Raw genomic sequence first — 18562 nt, 5'->3', positions numbered from 1 at the left:
TGTAGTAATTTCGCTTGTTGCATGCAGAAGTTGCTTAAATTGGCTCCGTTCTGTTGGCACTACAAGAAAAATATATACAAGTCATTTTACTGAAGGGTATTATGTTACAAGGAATTTGATAGGGTAATTGCACATGCGGGGTTCCTTGTGTGATAGTGTAGGCAAATTATTATACACCCCAATGTGAATTATCGTGATCTAAAAGCTAAGGGTTAATGTAAAAAATTAGCTACTCACAATGTACAGGGCACCTGTTTCTAATTACATTATCGATCGACTGAGTGATGTACCCAACATTGAACCAATATACTACTAGTCTCTAGCAATGGTGGACAAACGGACAGATCTCTCCTGTGGAAATAAAGAAGGCCACTTATCAACTTCCGAAATTCAAATCACAGAGTTCTCTAACTTGAAGTCAAAATTGCAATACAGGGTTTACTCATGCACTCATAAAATAAATTTGAAGATAACAAAATGAACAACACATAGATGGTAGATACCCATTTTGTAGGATAATATAATGCCTGTTATTGTGGAAAAACTATGAACAGTACAATTAATTAGTAATTCTGAATTACAGGAGTAACGCTTAATTACCAAATTACTCCAATCACGCTGGCAGAATGAAAAATTGCTCCCACCCATAGCAATAATATCCGTATTCATGTTAGCTACAGTAACATTTTCAGTAACTTAAACCTGAACTCAACCCCTTATATCTGTAGGTCAGAGCAGACAGGCTTAACTTAAGAAAATTTGCATTTAGACGTGCCACAACAGTTAAAAAGTCAAAAGTACAACACAATAAAAATCCCACTCCAATTTATAACAAGCATTGGCATAGCCAATAGGTCTCGCTTTTGGGACTTTATAAGTATTTAGTTATGCAGCACAGTATCCTTGGCGCAATGACATCTGTTGCATGGCTAAACACTTATAAGTTACCAAAGGCGAGACCTATTGGCTATGCCAATGCTTGTTATGAGTGAGTGAGTTGGAAGGGGTGGAGAGGGCCACGCAGACGCGAACAGCAGAAGCGGGCCTGAGAAGGCTGGATAAGTTGGGTCATGTTGTTCCCGGTAGGCTTTAGTGAGCATGGCTCTAGATGTGAGATTGGTGGTCGGAGAAAGATGTTTTTTTTTACTTTTATATATCGTGAACTCGAGTCAATGGTGTAATAATGGTTTACATGAGGACCAGTTGCATTACAGATGGGCACGTTAATGTTTTATGGGCACGGGGAGATTAAGTGATATGCCCAGAGTCACAGGATGTTTGAGCCTCACCGGAGACTGAACCTGGTTCCCCGGCTTCAAAGTCGGCGGCTCTAGCCCTTAAGTTACGTGGGTGAAGGAAGTCTGAGCTGATTGCCTCATGTGCAGAGCTGCTATGTGTGTATTTAGGGAGGGAGGTGTTTGCAGTCAGTCCGCCGTTGGGTGGTGTGGCGGCCAGTAGGTGCAGTTTGTAATGACTGTGAAATACTGTCCACTAGGGCACCAGTACAATATTAAAGTTTTGTTTTAAGTCTGTTGTATTACTTTTTACATTGCAATCCAGGACGGCACATTTTGATGCAAGAATAATTTAGGCAGCTCTAAAGACTTAAGTGATATTTGATGTTTAGAGTTCATATTTCAGAGAGGGAAAAGAACAGTACCAGCTTTTGCATATTTTCCCAATTTTCCCTTGTGCCAGGGCATAAAAATACAGACCACGTGGCAATCCTTGTGAGAACTGCTTCGAGATGATTAAACCCAAGAAGGTACACAAAATACAAAGTAGTGTGTGATGGGCAATAAGACTGGATGAGGAAAAATCTGGGCTGGCCAGACAGCAGGTTTGTCAAGTATGTATGAAAATAAGGTCATGGGGAGACTTTTTCACAGTAAGTGAAGAGATAATTGCTTAATAGACATGGTGACTAAGTGGGGCGCGTTGAATTCAAAGTTTATTTTTTTATGTTCCAGCCTCTTTATGTCTTGCATGTTTTATATAGAAGCCAGGTTTTCAGGGTCTAGAGGTTTAGACACTGTGAACTGGAATTTGCTGCCCCACGCCCAGAATAGGGAAGCCTTTCTGGAGGGCAGAATTTTGTACATGTCTGGAATTAGGAATTATGTCATGGTAGTAGGGAAGCCTAAGAAGGAGAATTGAAGTTTCAGACACAGAAGACATGGATGTTAGGATTAGGGCTTATCGCAAGGGTACATGTGTGTCTCCTAAGGAATGAAGGATTGAATTTTAAAGTGGTTGGATGTGGGCAATAAATGAGGATTAGGAAGTGTGTGAAATGAAACAGAGAGGAGAAAGAGAGAATGAGGGCTGGTGGGAGGAACAACGCTTTAGGTTAAGAATGTTTACAGAACAGGCAGGTAAATTGCAGCGTAGGGAAAGATGGAAAGCATGAAATGTCCCTCCCGTTTGGGCACACATCCCGCCCCAGCCCTGACCCCCTACAGCCCCCCTCTCCCATTTACCAGGTACCAGCCGGTGGTAAACGGGAGCAGGAAAGGCCCTGAAATAAACATGCAGAACTGAACCTAGTAATTCTGTGTCTGTACAGTCCTTCTCCCTAAGGTGGACAAAAACTCGCAGCAGTGCATGAACAGCGAGCGCTCATTAACGCCGTGGTCCTCGGTACACTCGAATGACTGGATGTGCGTGCACAAGAGGTACCGTGTACAGCAGAAAGCCTGCATGCAGTTCCTGAGCTAGCTTGCCGCCACTGAAGTCTTAATGAGCAACAAGTTTTCTCACGCCGATTTGCGTGAGGGGATGTAATACCTGGCCTGATAAATGAGTTTTCTGGAGGTGAGAGTTAAACAGCCATTTAATAAACTGATAGGGTGACTCAGTGTAAATGTTCTGCAGTTGTTTGCACGTTCCTTTCAGCTGGGAGCACATGGACAGTGCGGCTCATATGATTGCGTTAGAGAGATTGTGTTCCACGCTGGCGGGGGAAGTAAGTACAAGCCAGATGTTGTGCCTTGAACGTGGTATGCTTGCGGTTCACGTGCGGCCCGGGCCTTCGCTAGAGCAGGACTGGTAAAGAATCACAAGCATGGCAACAAGCAGGGGTGGCCTTAGCCACATACCGGTCGTTCTTCAGTACAAACTGTGATGTGTGTATTGTAAGCCAGGCGCATTTGTCCTGGTTGTCAAATTTTATGGGACAAACAAAATATTTTTAAAAAAACATAATGTTCAAGTTGAGTCTGAATCTCATGACTCTGCCCCAAACTTTCTTTCTGGTGTTAACCCTTGAACTCCAGTTTATAGACTCCCAGAGTATGTTCTCCATTTCCAGCACTAGAGACTCTGGTCATGTGATCGGGGTCTTTAGGTGGAGCAGGGAAAGTTCCGGCCTCTGATCTTCAGCCGATCAGAAAATACAGCTATTAGGGTTTGGAGAAATTACAGATGTTGGCGCTCTACCTGTAGTATACGTTACACCTGTAGGAAGACAAGATCTAATGTGTGGTGCGTACAGAGCGAACGGAATAACCCTAAAACCGTCCCAAGACAATCCAAAGATTACCATAAGCAGTGAACAGCAAAGCTCTCGCAACCACAAAACAGTGTAAATATTAAACAATGTGACAATAAAGTAGCAGAAAGCAGCAGATCTCAGAAGTCGTGTTCTTTTTCAAATGGATGTTTTAATTTGATCCACAATCAGCCGACACGTGTTTCATCGTGTTGAAGTGGAGTCAACACGACTCTTCAGGGCTGGTATAACCCAGGTTTGTATGGGTAGATGCGAAAATAAGTGCGAGTAGGTCGATATATACTGTGTAAATATTGACGGATATGTCAATATATTCTAAATGCAGAGAACCCTGGTGTCGGGTTGGCAGCTAAGTTTTCACACAGCTGTATTGATATGTTTAAAATGTTGCTCGTTAGTTCCAAAAGAGACTAAACACGTGTAGGTGTTTAGCCGTACCGGGAGGGGATCCGACTGTTCAAAGTACTATGAGGTTGAGTTCTGGGTAAGAATCTCTGTCGGTAAGTGAACTCCAGACGATATCCCTCCTCAGTAGGTTCCCGGTCGCCGTGTTCCAGAAACGGACCTAAACACCTACACGTGTTTAGTCTCTTTTGGAAGTAACGAGCAACATTTTAAACATATCAATACAGCTGTGTGAAAACTTAGCTGCCAACCCGACACCAGGGTTCTCTGCATTTAGAATATATTGACATATCCGTCAATATTTACACAGGATGTATCGACCTACTCGCACTTATTTTCGCATCTACCCATACAAACCTGGGTTATACCAGCCCTGAAGAGTCGTGTTGACTCCTCTTCAGCCGATCAGGCTACAGACAATAAACAGGCAAAGGGGAGATAAAGAGGGAAGAGTTTCGAGTATGTAGAGATTTCCTCTGAAAAATGTTTTTGTGGTCTCTGACGTTTTGAAAAGTTCCAGGTTTTTTGTCTTTAATAATTTCCCCGTCTCTAGAGCAGTTTATTTCTTGCTTTACACTATAATTTTTATATTACGGTGATATAATGTTCACTCCCATAAAAATAAGCAACCTAGATCATTGTGTTTCCCCTTAAAAGTGGCACCACCGTGAGGCATTTCAGCTGGTCTGAGCTTTTTCCGGCAGCCCCGAATCCCCTGTCTGCTGCGCTTGAGTCCCACCCAGCCCACGCCCTGCTTCTGGAGAGGCTGTGTCTGGCTAAAACGACCCCTCTCATTGGTGACGCCAGCTACATTTTTCTGGACTTTTATTAGGGTATTACAAAAAGGGTGAAACAAAGGGTCATAGGGGAGTTTAAAGACCTAGCCTAGGTTATGCCCCCTCCTCAATAACTTTAAACACAAGGAAACCTAGGGGTCTAATATAGAGGATATATGGAAACCTCAAATCCATAGCAAAGCTGAATGGATATCACAAACATTCGGAGTGGAATAGACAATACCCTGAATAAGAGGAAGTGTCAGTGGTTGTGAAAAAGGACTCGCTCAATTTTTAGGATACCCATCAAACTATTGTATGATCAATTGTATCATCTGGTCATCCTACTGTGGTAATAAGTCTCTAGATCATTGAGACCAGATTTTACCCAGTTAGAGAGCGGGGTCACTGCCCACAAGCACTAGGTGACCAGTGAAAAAACACACGATGGGTAGAAGTGCAGTGCAAGAAAAAGTGGTGAACGTAAAATAGGATAGAGGACAGAACATTACTTTTATTGAGGATATACCCTCTTCCTAATTAAAAACAAAACGAACAGTGCAAGAATGCAGTATGGAAACAAATCACTGCATTAATGGTCAACATGTTTCAACCTAAAAGGGAAGGACCCAAGGCTTTCATCAGGACCCCTGTTCATTAATAATGCTATTGCTTAGTGAGAAAATAATATGAAATTTGAGATATTTAGAAAAGGATACAACGTGTTAGTTACAGCTCCTCCATGTAGATAGATCCATTGTGTGATCTATAAAGACACAAACACCACCAATATTCAGGAAACACACTTAAAAAGATATTCCGACACTCCACGTTAATGCGAAACATAGGGCAATTAAACCACTCACCCAGCACTACCGGGGAGAAAACCTCACCTCGCCTGGATTCAAACTCAGGGAAAAATGAAGCCACCCTCTAAGGGAAACAAGGAAAGCACACAATAGAATGCTGGTTTACGAACAACTAGTCATTAATACTCGCATTCTATAGCAGTAACTATGTGCTCCCTTATCTCAATTAAACTTCAAAAAAACGCACAGCTCAGGAAACCACTCGATTCTACCTTCAGAAACAATCCTAACCTCGGTTCATAAAATGTATTCATGTTGCAATTGCTAAAAATGTCTATATTACAAACTAAGTCACTCAAGCTAGTTATCACAGTGTAACTTAGTCGATCAAATAGGCGAATGATTACAAACAGTGGACACTGCTTAATCTTAAACGTCCATTGTTTGAATGCTCCCACTCACCTCTCCGTCGTTGCCCCAGGCGAATACCTGAGAAAGGGGGAGGCAACGAACTTGGAGAGTGTGGGATATTTGAACCTCAAGTAGGGCCATGCCCTAACCAGCGTCAAAAATATTACGCTTGAATGATAGTGTCTCTCAAGGGGCTAAGTATTTATTTGTTAATCCACCCTATTAAGACATACAATATCTATACATACTCAATGCGGTCACAATGAGCGATGGCAAATTAGCCCTCATATACCAGGACCGGAGACCGGAGACCGGGCCTGGCCGAGGAGCGGAGAGAGAACACTGCCGGCGCGGCTGGGGGCTTGGGGCGAGGAGCGGGAGCGGAGGAGGAAGAGCGACGACGAGATTGGGAGGCGGCGAGAGCCCGCGGGTGAGAGGCATAACGGGGAGGATAAAGGAAAGGAATATAATTTAAATAAAGCTATCGTGGGAGCACTCGAAGCGGCGCGCCTGACTCTAAAATGGCGGCCGCTTGAGACACTTAGTCCATCCTTTTCTACTGCAGAAAGTAAACAACAAAAGGCAGGAAATGGAAAGAGGACAAATAGGTACAAAACATAGAGAAAGGAGCCTACAACAGATTATAATATGGGACAAGAAAGGGAAAATGGACTAAATGAATGAGTGGAAAGAGAAAAAGTCCCCTGTACATAGCAAAGTACCAAAACGGCGGACATTTTGTAATATCCAGTTTTAAACCATTACAACACAATAAGGGCCAATTATAATTACTGCTACCTGAAACCACAACTTACAAGGTCCCAAGAAATCAACTGAAGAGAAACTGTCATCTATCATTATCATAGAAGGAGATCACCTAACAGAGAAACCTGGATATATCACTATCATAGAAGAATATTACTTAATAAGATATCTATGCATTTGTCTATTTAACCTTAATCCTTGGAACATTTAAGAGACTAACAGAGAAGAGCCACCATAAGACCTTTAACGCGAAGCAAATATGGGCGAAAGACAGCGAGATGGCTCAAATGCCCAGGTCATAAAATATCCATCTAAGTTATCTAAAAACGGAGCCAAAAAGTTTAAACATAATACCCTGAAGAAAAACGCAGACACACTGTTCGCCGACCCATACTTTAATTCAGATAAAGGCACTATAACTAATGACTTGATATTTTACACTAATAAAACGGCTAAATGGCGCAGTGCCTTCACAAGAATGCTCAACATAAAAGGTACGAAAAACATCCCACATGGCACAAAAATAATGACCTCACCATCAAGAAGATGCAGAGCAGAATTATGCACCACCATATATAAAACTGGAATAGTGTTGATACAGGCAGGGAACAACGAACTTATGAAGTTCGACAAGATATTCCCTATTATAAAAGAATCACTAGAGGGCTTAAGACACCAACTACGCCCGACCCCACCAGAATTCACTCCTGATAATATTGATATCAGAGACGCCAATAGAACGGGAGGCTGCCTGGAGCCAGCTACTAAAACTGGAGAGATAACTGAAACAGGAGCGACTATATCGAAAAATAAGACAGAATGGACAGAGAGATCCACGAGTCATGAGAATAAAGAACAAGACCAGCTCCAAAGAGAAGAGTCGACAACGCTTCCAAACACGAAGCCTTCCTACGCAGAACATACAGTGGTGCTGAGTGAATCACTCAATGTAAATCAAGAAACAGATAAGATAGGAGATACCAACCGTGCTCCACCTAACTATAATACTATACTAAAGCCAGGTAGAACCTCACCCACAAAAATACTCCTACCTTCACAAAACTCAGATAACCCACAAAACATCTCAAGAAGGTACGGAACGGACGACCAAACAGAGGATATAAAGAAAATGACTGAGGCACTAAGAAAAGATCAAAAACAGAGAAAAGCGACATACAACCCCCGTACACACAGGCTAACCATCCCTAAGAGATCAACCAGGAACCAGAAGGCTATTAATGATCTTCAGAAACTAGTCTGCAACATGACTCAAGTCACAATTAATACTTTACAAGCAATGGCAGAAATATTGGAAATGACAGCAAGCACCCATTCTAAGATCACTAATATTCAAGAGCTTGTACACTCCATACATAGAAAGAGCAACGAGATAGACATGTCACTAGCGAATAGGATCAACCAACCAAATAGGACGAAGGCCTTGTCGAAGGTGGAAGCCCTTGCCTTACTCCGAACTTATGAACCGCCAGATCATGCGGAAGAGGAGAACATCAAAACAGTTCCGATCGATCCTAATAGAACATCAAGAAAGAAGGATAGGAAACTTAACCACAACAACCTACAACAAGTCCAGCTTAATTCCGAATACGAAACCCTGAACAGTAATAACTCTGGCAAACAACTGACTTGCCTCCTACTCAACTGTAGATCGGCTACCAAACATGCATCAGACATAGCAGACCTCATCATCAACAAGGAAATTGATCTGGCAATACTTACAGAAACGTGGCTATCAGAATCATCATCTCCAACCATAGATCTCTTAGTACCACCTGAATATAACATTGTGAGACTAGATAGACCAAGAAAGTCAGGAGGAGGAATTGCCTGCATTCACCGATCAGAGATAGCGGTCAACCAAATTCAATCTGACCCTCTAGAATCTTGCGAATACTTAGGTCTCAATATAAAATCAGCAACAAATCAAAGATGCAATCTACATGCGTTTTACCACCCACCAGGAGAGAACGCGAAGTTCATAGAACAGTTAATGGAGATCATTACGACCAACTCCAACACGAATGCCAATAACATATTCTTAGGAGATTTTAACTTACATTGGGATGACTGCAACGACAAACTAGTCAGCACGCTTAAGGATTTCCTTGCTGAGCTAAATCTCAACCAAGCATGCACGCAACCTACACACTCTAAAGGAGCAACACTTGACTGGATTATATCAGATAACAAAAATGCATCAATCCTCTCAATAGCCCCATGTGACTGGTCGGATCACTATGCAATAACATTCCGGATACCCATAGTGAAAAAGGGCAAGACTGTTCAACCTGCCAATTTCAAAAAATGGATTCGAGACACAAGAGAGGCTAATATTGATTTATTAGTAGAAAGTTGTGAGAGAGACTTAAAGCCACCTAGCAACTTACAGAATGCAAATGAGCTGACGGAGCATTATATAACCTCAGTCGGGAATATCGTCAACAACACCTTGCCATTAAAACTAAAAAGAATAAAGGAGAAGACGAAAAACCCATGGTTTGACGGATCACTGAACGAAGATAGGCGCAAACTAAGAATGGCCGAAAGAATATGGAGACAACACCCATCATCCCCTGAGCTGAAAGCCCTCAGAAAAATTAGAAACCAATATAACAAAAAGATCATCAACTCCAAAAAGGAATTCATAAGATCGGAACTGGATAATGCCAAAAACAGACCACGGAAACTCTTTGAAATCCTGAAACAACAATCAAACAAACTTACCAAAACCGCTCATGAAAACGTAAAAACATCTCTAAGTAGCGATGAATTTTCTACATTTTTCACGAAAAAAGCCGAAGCGCTTAAACAGAGCTCTTAAGCGCAGCAAATAACCTCCCCATCCAACCATTGGCTGCGAATGACCCCAACTCGACTACAGTGTGTAACAGAACAAAAAACAAGGCAAACGGGGACACATTCGAATTATATGATCAGAACACGATCGCCAAAACGCTCTCGAAAATCAAACCTAACAACCATTACCAAGATCCCCTACCCGCGAAATGCTTAAGAGAAATCAACCATATTGTGGTGCCAATCTGGACCAAAATAATAAATGCATCATTATCACAAGGGATCCTCCCAGACTGCCTAAAAACTGGTCAAGTTGTTCCATTGATCAAAAAACCGACTGCAGATGCTACAGACCCGAATAACTTTCGACCAGTGACCAACATCCCTCTATTGGCCAAACTAATTGAGAAATGCGTGCAGGGCCAACTGAGCCAACACATCACTAAGTTCTCCCTACTAGATGAATGCCAATCAGGATTCAGAGCAGGACATAGCACGGAAACAGAGATCCTCCATATTGTTGATGACGCGCTACAGGCTCTTTTTTTTTTTTTTTTTTTAAATTTTTATTGAAATTTTTCTGGCACACACATAACACTGAATTCAGATAACTTAATACATATAATAAACTAAAATTACTATCAAGAAAAACATATTGGTACTTAAACTTAGCCTACAGCATAAGAAGGGGAAAAAAAAAAAAAAAAAAAATTTTTTTTTTTTTTTTTTTAGAAAACCATAGATCAAATTAATAATAATACATCAGACTACGTTTGCATTAGACCTTTCCTTCCATAGATGTACCGGTTCCCAAATTTTTCTTCCCCACGCTACAGGCTCTTGATCGAAATCAAGCATGCTTGCTAATTCTCCTGGACCTATCATCGGCATTTGACACAGTAAATCATGAAGCTTTACTGGCCAGGCTACAGGACAGGATGGGAATGTCTGGAAATGTGCTGAAATGGTTCGAATATTTCCTACGGAACAGAACTCAACGATTCCTCGTCAATCAATCATTTTCACCATCATCCCCTAACTCAATCGGAGTCCCACAAGGATCAACATTATCCCCTGATCTGTTTAACTTGTATGTCGAACCTCTTACAACAATTCTCAGAAATTCACAGATGTCTTATCATATGTATGCGGACGACACGCAAATATATATGTAAAGATCGCCTCCCTTGAAGACATTGAGCTAATGAATGAAACTTTAAAAAGGACACTGCAATGGTTAACCACCAATCATCTGAAGCTAAATGCTCAAAATACTGTACTCTCTTCTTTTTGTAATAGTCCAGTTGCCAATATATAAATATAAACATCTTCATATCTCTTACTGCCCTGTGCTTGTACAAATAGCTGTAGTTCTGGAGGTGTAATTATTCTATCATCTACCACTATGTTTTACAACTAGTTCCATCATTGAACAGCTAAGTTTTCTATATGGGGTAACGATCACACGTATATGAGGGCTAATTTGCCATCGCTCATTGTGACCGAATCTCCAACTCTTTTACATTGTACTATGAGTTTTTACAGGTCGTTCTTGCATTTACGAGCATATCCTACCCCCTGATATTTGTGAGCATAGTTCGTTTGTTATATCATATGGAGATCACTCACATTGCAAAAAACTACAACTCTGACGGGATTTACGTCACATTGTAGTTTTTGAAGAAAACTCGCGAGTTGTGTGTATTTGCGCATGCGCGGCGCGACTTGCCATGTCAATGCGGCCGTTCCCGGATGTTGGAAAGAGTTTTCGACTAGGTGAGTCAAATATTATGACAGCATTGAGTATGTATAGATATTGTATGTCTTAATAGGGTGGATTAACAAATAAATACTTAGCCCCTTGAGAGACACTATCATTCAAGCGTAATCTTACTGACGCTGGTTAGGGCGTGGCCCTAGTTGAGGTTCAAATATCCCACACTCTCCAAGTTCGTTGCCTCCCCCTTTCTCAGGTATTCGCCTGGGGCAACGACGGAGAGGTGAGTGGGAGCGTTCAAACAATGGATGTTTAAGATTAAGCAGTGTCCACTGTTTGTAATCATTCGCCTATTTGATCGACTAAGTTACACTGTGATAACTAGCTTGAGTGACTTAGTTTGTAATATAGACATTTTTAGCAATTGCTACATGAATACATTTTATGAACCGAGGTTAAGATTGTTTCTGAAGGTAGAATCGAGTGGTTTCCAGAGCTGTGCGTTTTTTTGAAGTTTAATTGAGATAAGGGAGCACATAGTTACTGCTATAGAATGTGAGTATTAATGTCTATTCCACTCCGAATGTTTGTGATATCCATTCAGCTTTGCTATGGATTTGAGGTTTCCATATATCCTCTATATTAGACCCCTAGATTTCCTTTTATTAGGGTAACCATGCAACACTGCCCGCTCCCATAGTCTGCCACTCCCATTAAAGCTATGAGCAGGGAAGTCTGATGCTAGTGTGAGAGATTCGGAACTTTCCCTGATACTTCAATTTCCTTTGGCCTCCCCGCCCACTGAACTCCATGTTGTTTTGGCAAAACCGAACTGATACATTCTGTTAACTTTAGTATCTTAATTTCCTTCCCTTTGATATATTTTGCTGACAATACTTCTGACTTCTGATTACTCAGATAGGCGCTCTACGTCAGGTGTCGGTAGTAGCTCATATTCGGCTAGTTTGTTTTGAGTAGCTAATTATTTAAATGGAGGACTACATGTATCAGGATGCAATTTAAAGGGAACAGAGGCAAATTATGGTTTGAAACCTTTGCGACCTGCTGTCCTCTTACTTTGCTGCTTTTCTTTGAAGTGTTGTGTATGCAGTAAAAATCTCTGTCCCCGTTGAGTGGGTCATCAGTTGTTTCTAGGAGGCTAAAATTACCTGCCTCTGTAGTAAGTGACCCGACCGCTGAGAGCGGTAACACCGCCTCCATGCCCCTGAACATGTGGGTTTAATCTGTGTTTGAATAGGGCTGCAGAGCAGTGCACTCCTGTCCCGTGGAAGGGAGCTGGTGTTGTTTCTTCCGGTCGTGCCCACGAAAGACAAATTTACACGCCTGGATAGGTAATTTATCCTCATTCTTAGATCTACTCGAGCAATCAGTTTACCCTTTTGTTAATATTTTTGCAATCATTGCTTTGACCATGGACACTGAAAGTATGTTAAACGGATGAAAAGCTAATAAACAACAAGCATGGGCGCATCGCGCTAACAGTGGGAGGGTTAAGGGGGGTGTGGCCCAGAGCAACCAAAGCATTTCCCTTGTGGGAGTGAGCCAGGGGCACCATGTGTTTGCGATAATTACTAACACATGGCGCCGCTCGCTCCCGCCGTAGGTGCACGCGTTGTCATTGAAGGCAATAGAACGCGTGCACGAGTTAGCCTGAAAAAGGCAATCCAACGCTACAGGTCTCTTTCCTATGCAGCGTATGCGCGCTGCATAGGCGAGACCTAAAAATAGAGAATATTTTAATGGGAAAAAATGACACCAAAATATCAAACATCCAAGAAGGAGAAATGGAGATTTGAATTTAAAACATTTAAAACAAAAATAGTACCAAAAAGCGTAAGCGCCACATGCGGTCATATGGTTGCACTTGACCAGTACTTAGGCATGAACGAAGATTTCTACGTTCAGACGTAGGGACTAATTACGAGTTTGGCAGTCCATGCTACCACCAAACCCTTGGTGGTGGTCCCTGATCCACCAGACTGGCGGTCCACCCGCCGCATTACAACTATGGTGATGGCTACAGGACCATCGCAACTGCCAGGGATCCCTGATCCGACCACGGCAGCACAGCGGTGTGAGGCTGTAATATGCTGGCGGTGCCAATATTGTGCGTTTCCTCACTGAGACCCTTTTCAAGGTGGTGAGCCTACTATGAAAAAGGAGAAAGGTGTGGAAACTAAGGAGAACCTACAGGGCCTACTGTTGCCCCTACGAATGGGGTGCATGCTGCGGGCAACATGGTGTGCCCCTCCTGTCTGTATGCACCCCCTGTTCCTGCACAGAACGAAATGATAGCTTTGTGCATTTTGGTCCGTGCAGGAATGGGCTGCTGTGCTCCCACAGTGGCAGCTTTCTGAGGCTCTCCTATGAGCTCTAGAAAGGCACTGCTGTGGGACCGCGCCACAGGACCGCCCGACCTGTAGTCCAGTCGGAATCAGGTGGGTGGGCTGACTATGGGTTTGGCGGTGTTGCAGCGTGGCGCTGGTATGGCAGCCTGCTGCAGAACCGCCAAACTCATAATTAGGCCCTTAGTCACAGTTTTGGAGCTCGCATTCCTCAAGCGGGGCAATGCTGCAAGCTGTAGCCAAACAGGGCTCCATGAGGTCGCATACTTTCTCTATGATGTCTTGCTGAAACAGATTTGCTGCTGCAGAAATCTTCCAATCGGGAGCAACCAAATCTTTGGTAGGTTTGTCCAGGTACTCCAGAGGTCTTGGAGCTGAAATGTTTCTACATCTCAGGTTTTTCAGGATGTCAGGAGGATTAAACTTTGACACAGCCAAGTGTCCAGGCACTCAGGAACGGCACTTGGAGTCAAAACTCACTCCAGCAGAAGCCACCAGCATGGTCCAGGTCCAGACTCTCAGGTCTCCTCACATGTCACAACAGTAGGTGCAGTCCTTTATCCGTCTTCCACAGGTTAAGTAGTATTCTGAAAAGGATAACCAGGGTTTAACATTCATGCCTGGCACTAGCTTGTGCATGGGGTGACTCCTGGTCCCTCACTAGCCAATAAGTAAAATGTTTCCAGTGGTAACTCTACCCACTTCTGAAGCAGTTTGTGTACCTACTTCAAAGAAACCTACAATGCCCCTCTCTTGCCAAATTCAAGATGGCAAAAACCTTCTCCCCAGTGCAGATCAACTGTATCAAACCCTTTGGAGTGGCCAGGGAAATGAGCAACCTCTCCCCTGTGGTTGTTTGAAATCAGTTTGGGGGGGGGACATCCTCTTCTACTGGGATTGGTGTCTGGCTGAATCATTGGACAAAGGGGGGCTTGCCCAGGTGTTGGCTAACATTTTTCTGTGGCAGGGTAGGCTTTTTTGTAGTTGATTAAATTCCTGGGCACAGCCCAGATGGTCATTCTGTCAGAGGAAAAGAAAACTTCCCCACACTCAAGGCCTTTATTTTAGCTCTAGAGCAAGTTCACACCTCATCAATGGGCTATGCAGGACCTGTGTGACAATTGGAGCTTATATAAATGTTTTTCTAGAGGCTTTAGGCAAGGAAAAGGTAGCTTTCTAAAAGTACCTTTTCCAAAATATTATTACAGATCTGGCTTTACCTGTAAAATGGGCTTGTAATAAATATTTTGAAAAGTCCAAGAATGTTTACTTTTAACTGTTGCCTAGCCAGAAATTACATTTCATATTGTACTTTCATGCTGTCTTATGGAACAGCTAACCCATATCTACATGTCCTACTTTAAAATACCATCTTCCCTGCCTTATGGGACTTAGGAAAGACTTATTAATATTTAGAATGATGGTTTAGGTCTGTCGGAAGTGGTCATTTTGATAGGTCGAATTTGCAGTTTTAAAACTGCGGAGCCAGACTACGATGATGGGGCTGCAGTCATGTTTGAACTGTCACTGTAGTGGATGTCCTAAAGGGCGCTGCAGTTCACTAGTAACATTCAACTTACAGCCCTGGGTACACTTGGGCTCTCATTTTTGTGCAGGAAGGTGCACCTTCCTGGGAGGCTTTTTCCTCTTTCTATATGAGCTGCACAATGCAGCACACCTCGTTACACCTCACCTCGGGAGGCGTAAGGTTTTAGTGCATCCTCAGGTTTACATGGTTTTGTAAATCTAAGGAAGATTAAAAATTCATTGAAACATCCAACACAATACCCATGGAACACCTCTCAAGCACAGAGTAAGGCAACACAATGGTTTCCACTGCCTTGCCTTTCTCCATATCTATAAGGCCATTCGAAGCTACGCAAAGTGGCTTTGCATGGCCTTGTAGATGTGATTTCAAAATTTGCGCCGCCAGAGCATAAAAAAAGTGACGCTCCAGTATCGCAAGGGGCTTATAAATATGCCACTTGGTATAAAAAACTAGGGGGCATATTATCAAGGGGGTTTATCTCTGCTTTTTTGGCTTTAAAAGCCAAGAAAGCGGAGTTAAATTATCTCCCTATTACCTAGCTGTAGCTAACACCAGTTAGCGACAGATAGTAGGAGATATCGACCATCTTGGGCCCCACTTTGCATGTCAGAGAAATTTATCACTAATGACATGCAAAGTGGGCGTGCCAAGATGTTAGCGACTGGAAACAGTCGCTAACATCGCTATCTCCTATTACCAACTTTTGGAGATATTCGCGCTAAGCGCGAATATCTCCAAAAGCCAACATCTGCCCTGAGCAGTTCTTAGCCATGTTATCCAATGGGAGGTGGATAACATGGCTAAGAGCATTATCTCGGTAATGCCTGAATATCGCGGACTTTTCAGCGATATTCATGCATTGCGGCCAATTTTTATCGCATTTGCGATAAACCTTGGTAATACCAAGATTTATCTGCGATAAAAATCGCCGCAGGTCGGCGATATATTTTTGTCTCTAACCAAGCAATAGCGATAATTATCGCTATTGCTTGGTAATATGCCCCTAGGTGCTTATAGGTGAGTTAAATATCCCAATTAGCAGTCTAGTCAATTTCAACATGTTTTAGAGGTCAGACCACATGCACAAGGGCCTGTCTGGCAGTGTCTTGGTGCACAGAGTAAAAAAACTGCAGCATCAGTTCAAACAATTAGGGTAATTAAAATCAAGCATTTTCCTACAACTGTCTTCTCCACATATAGTAACAGACCCAGGACACTGCCATTGTGTGCAGCATGCCATGCTGATGTCATATCAAATGTTCGATCCTGCTGCAGAACCTCTCTACTTGAATTGAGGCAACACTACAGGATCTATTAACGTCATTCTTAGTCATTTTGTTTTAGCAGGAATTTGTTCTAGAAAATACTTGGGGCCTCATTTATGAGGTTTTGCCGTAGGGAAACGCAGCAGGCTTACCTGCTGCACTTCCCTACGGCAAAAGAAAAAGGCAGGAATGCACCGTATCTATAAGATACGGCGCATTCCTGTCCTTTTCCCCTGCGCTGGCGCACAATGGACTGCTGTGCGCCAACACAGGCACCTTTGCACAATGTTGCAAGGGTGCCTGCATTGCGGGGATGATTATTTTTGTACAGGAAGGGAAACCTTTCTGTACAAAAATAATCCCAAGAGGTTTTTCCTCTTTCTACGTGTCCTGCAGAATGCAGCACACATAGAAAAAGAAAAAAACAGTAGAAATAAAGATATTTCTCCCCGTTGCGCCTCCCTTACGCCTCCCCTGGGGAGGCATAAGCTTTTGGCACTGCCTCCGATTTACGATGTCTTGTAAATCTGGAGCAGTGTCGAAAGGCTATGGATGTTGCTGGGAATGCCCCCATCAACACCCACTGCACGGCCCTTTAACGCAAAAAACTGCGTTAAAGGGGCTGATATTTATCAGGCAGCATTAAGCCAAAATAAAGTGTCTTAGTGCTGCCTGATAAATATCACACAGGCTTCTGCGCCAGGGAACGTCACAAAAAGTGACGTTCAGATAGTGCAAGGGGCCTCATAAATGAGGCCCTTGGTCTTTGCCTTTCAGCAACCTGTAAGATAATTTAGAATAAATAAAAAGTCTCATCCTGCTCACTGGAGTTAGTGTGTGGGTGAGCATGCCGAGTTTTAAGGTCTATCACTCTTCCTCCTTGAGGAGAGTTTTGGAGTGTTATATAACATCAGCATGTTGAATGTGCCAATTTTCCTTCATGGGGGTGGGGGGGGGCTCTGTACAGGCTCATTTCTTTTGTGTTGCAGATCTCTATCCACTTCTAGGGATATGGAGTCAGTGGTTATCCAGTACTTTAATTCCAATTGCAGCTTCACTAGTTGAAGTATTATTATTGCAGACAATTACGTACTGTGTTCCAATGTGTCCTTGGTCAGCTGGGTGCACTATTGATGATCATCCACATCTTAACTTTCTTCCTAACCTACAGATACTCACCAATCAATTAAATATTTCTCCACATTAGTCTCAATATGAAGCTTCTTGGTAAGGTTTGGTCGACACAGCTGGTTGTTTCCTGGCTCTGTCAGAGAGAGGACGGCATTTGGGATCAGGCCTCTGAAATCCTGCTGTTCATTTTGAGTGTACAGATCTCAATGTGGAAGAATTATGTGACCGTCTGTTTTTCCAAAACCAAAATTATAAAAAAACTAGCTTACCCATCGCGCATTGCTGCGATCTCTGAAGAAAGGAAATTCAAGGAAACTCGTCATGATAACATTAAACTTACTTTGTGTCATTTTTATTGAAACTTATTCATTTTAATACGGAAAACATTTCAAAGTGTCGTTTTAATTCTATTTATTTATTCGAGTGCTTGTGGATGCATGATTTTTTGTTTTTCCGTCTGGTGCGTACATCAGTATTCAAAAGATTATGAGGGCCCTGGGGGCCGATATTTTAAAAAGATTTATGCCAGAAACCTTCGCGGGAGTGTACTCAACAGCTTCCCAAAGTTTCCTGGCGATCGGATTAATGGTGTTTTAGTTCTATTTATTCGAGTGCTTGTGGATACATGATTTGTTGTTTTTCCGTCTGGTGCGTACATCAGTATTCAAAAAATTATGAGGGCCCTGGGGGTCCGATATTTAAATATTTGTTATGGCAGAATCCTTCGCGGGAGTGTACTCAACAACTTCCTAAAGATTCATGGCAATCGGATGAATGGTGTTTTAATTCTATTTATTTATTGGAGTGCTTGTGGATACACGATTTGTTGTTTTTCCGTCTGGTGTGTACATCAGTATTCGAAAGATTATGAGGGCCCTGGGGGGCCGATATTTCAAAAATGTTTCTGCCAGAAACATTCGCGGGAGTGTACTCAACAACTTCCCAAAGTTTCATGGCAATCGGATGAATGGTGTAGTAATGCATATGCCAGAAACCTTCGCGGGATTGTACTCAACAACATCCTAAATTTCATGACGATC

Source organism: Lissotriton helveticus, chromosome 4_1 (genome assembly GCF_964261635.1).
Source record: "Lissotriton helveticus chromosome 4_1, aLisHel1.1, whole genome shotgun sequence".
Classification (NCBI taxonomy): Eukaryota; Metazoa; Chordata; class Amphibia; order Caudata; family Salamandridae; genus Lissotriton; species Lissotriton helveticus.
The sequence above is the reverse complement of the archived record's forward strand: the minus strand, read 5'-3'. Positions refer to the sequence as shown.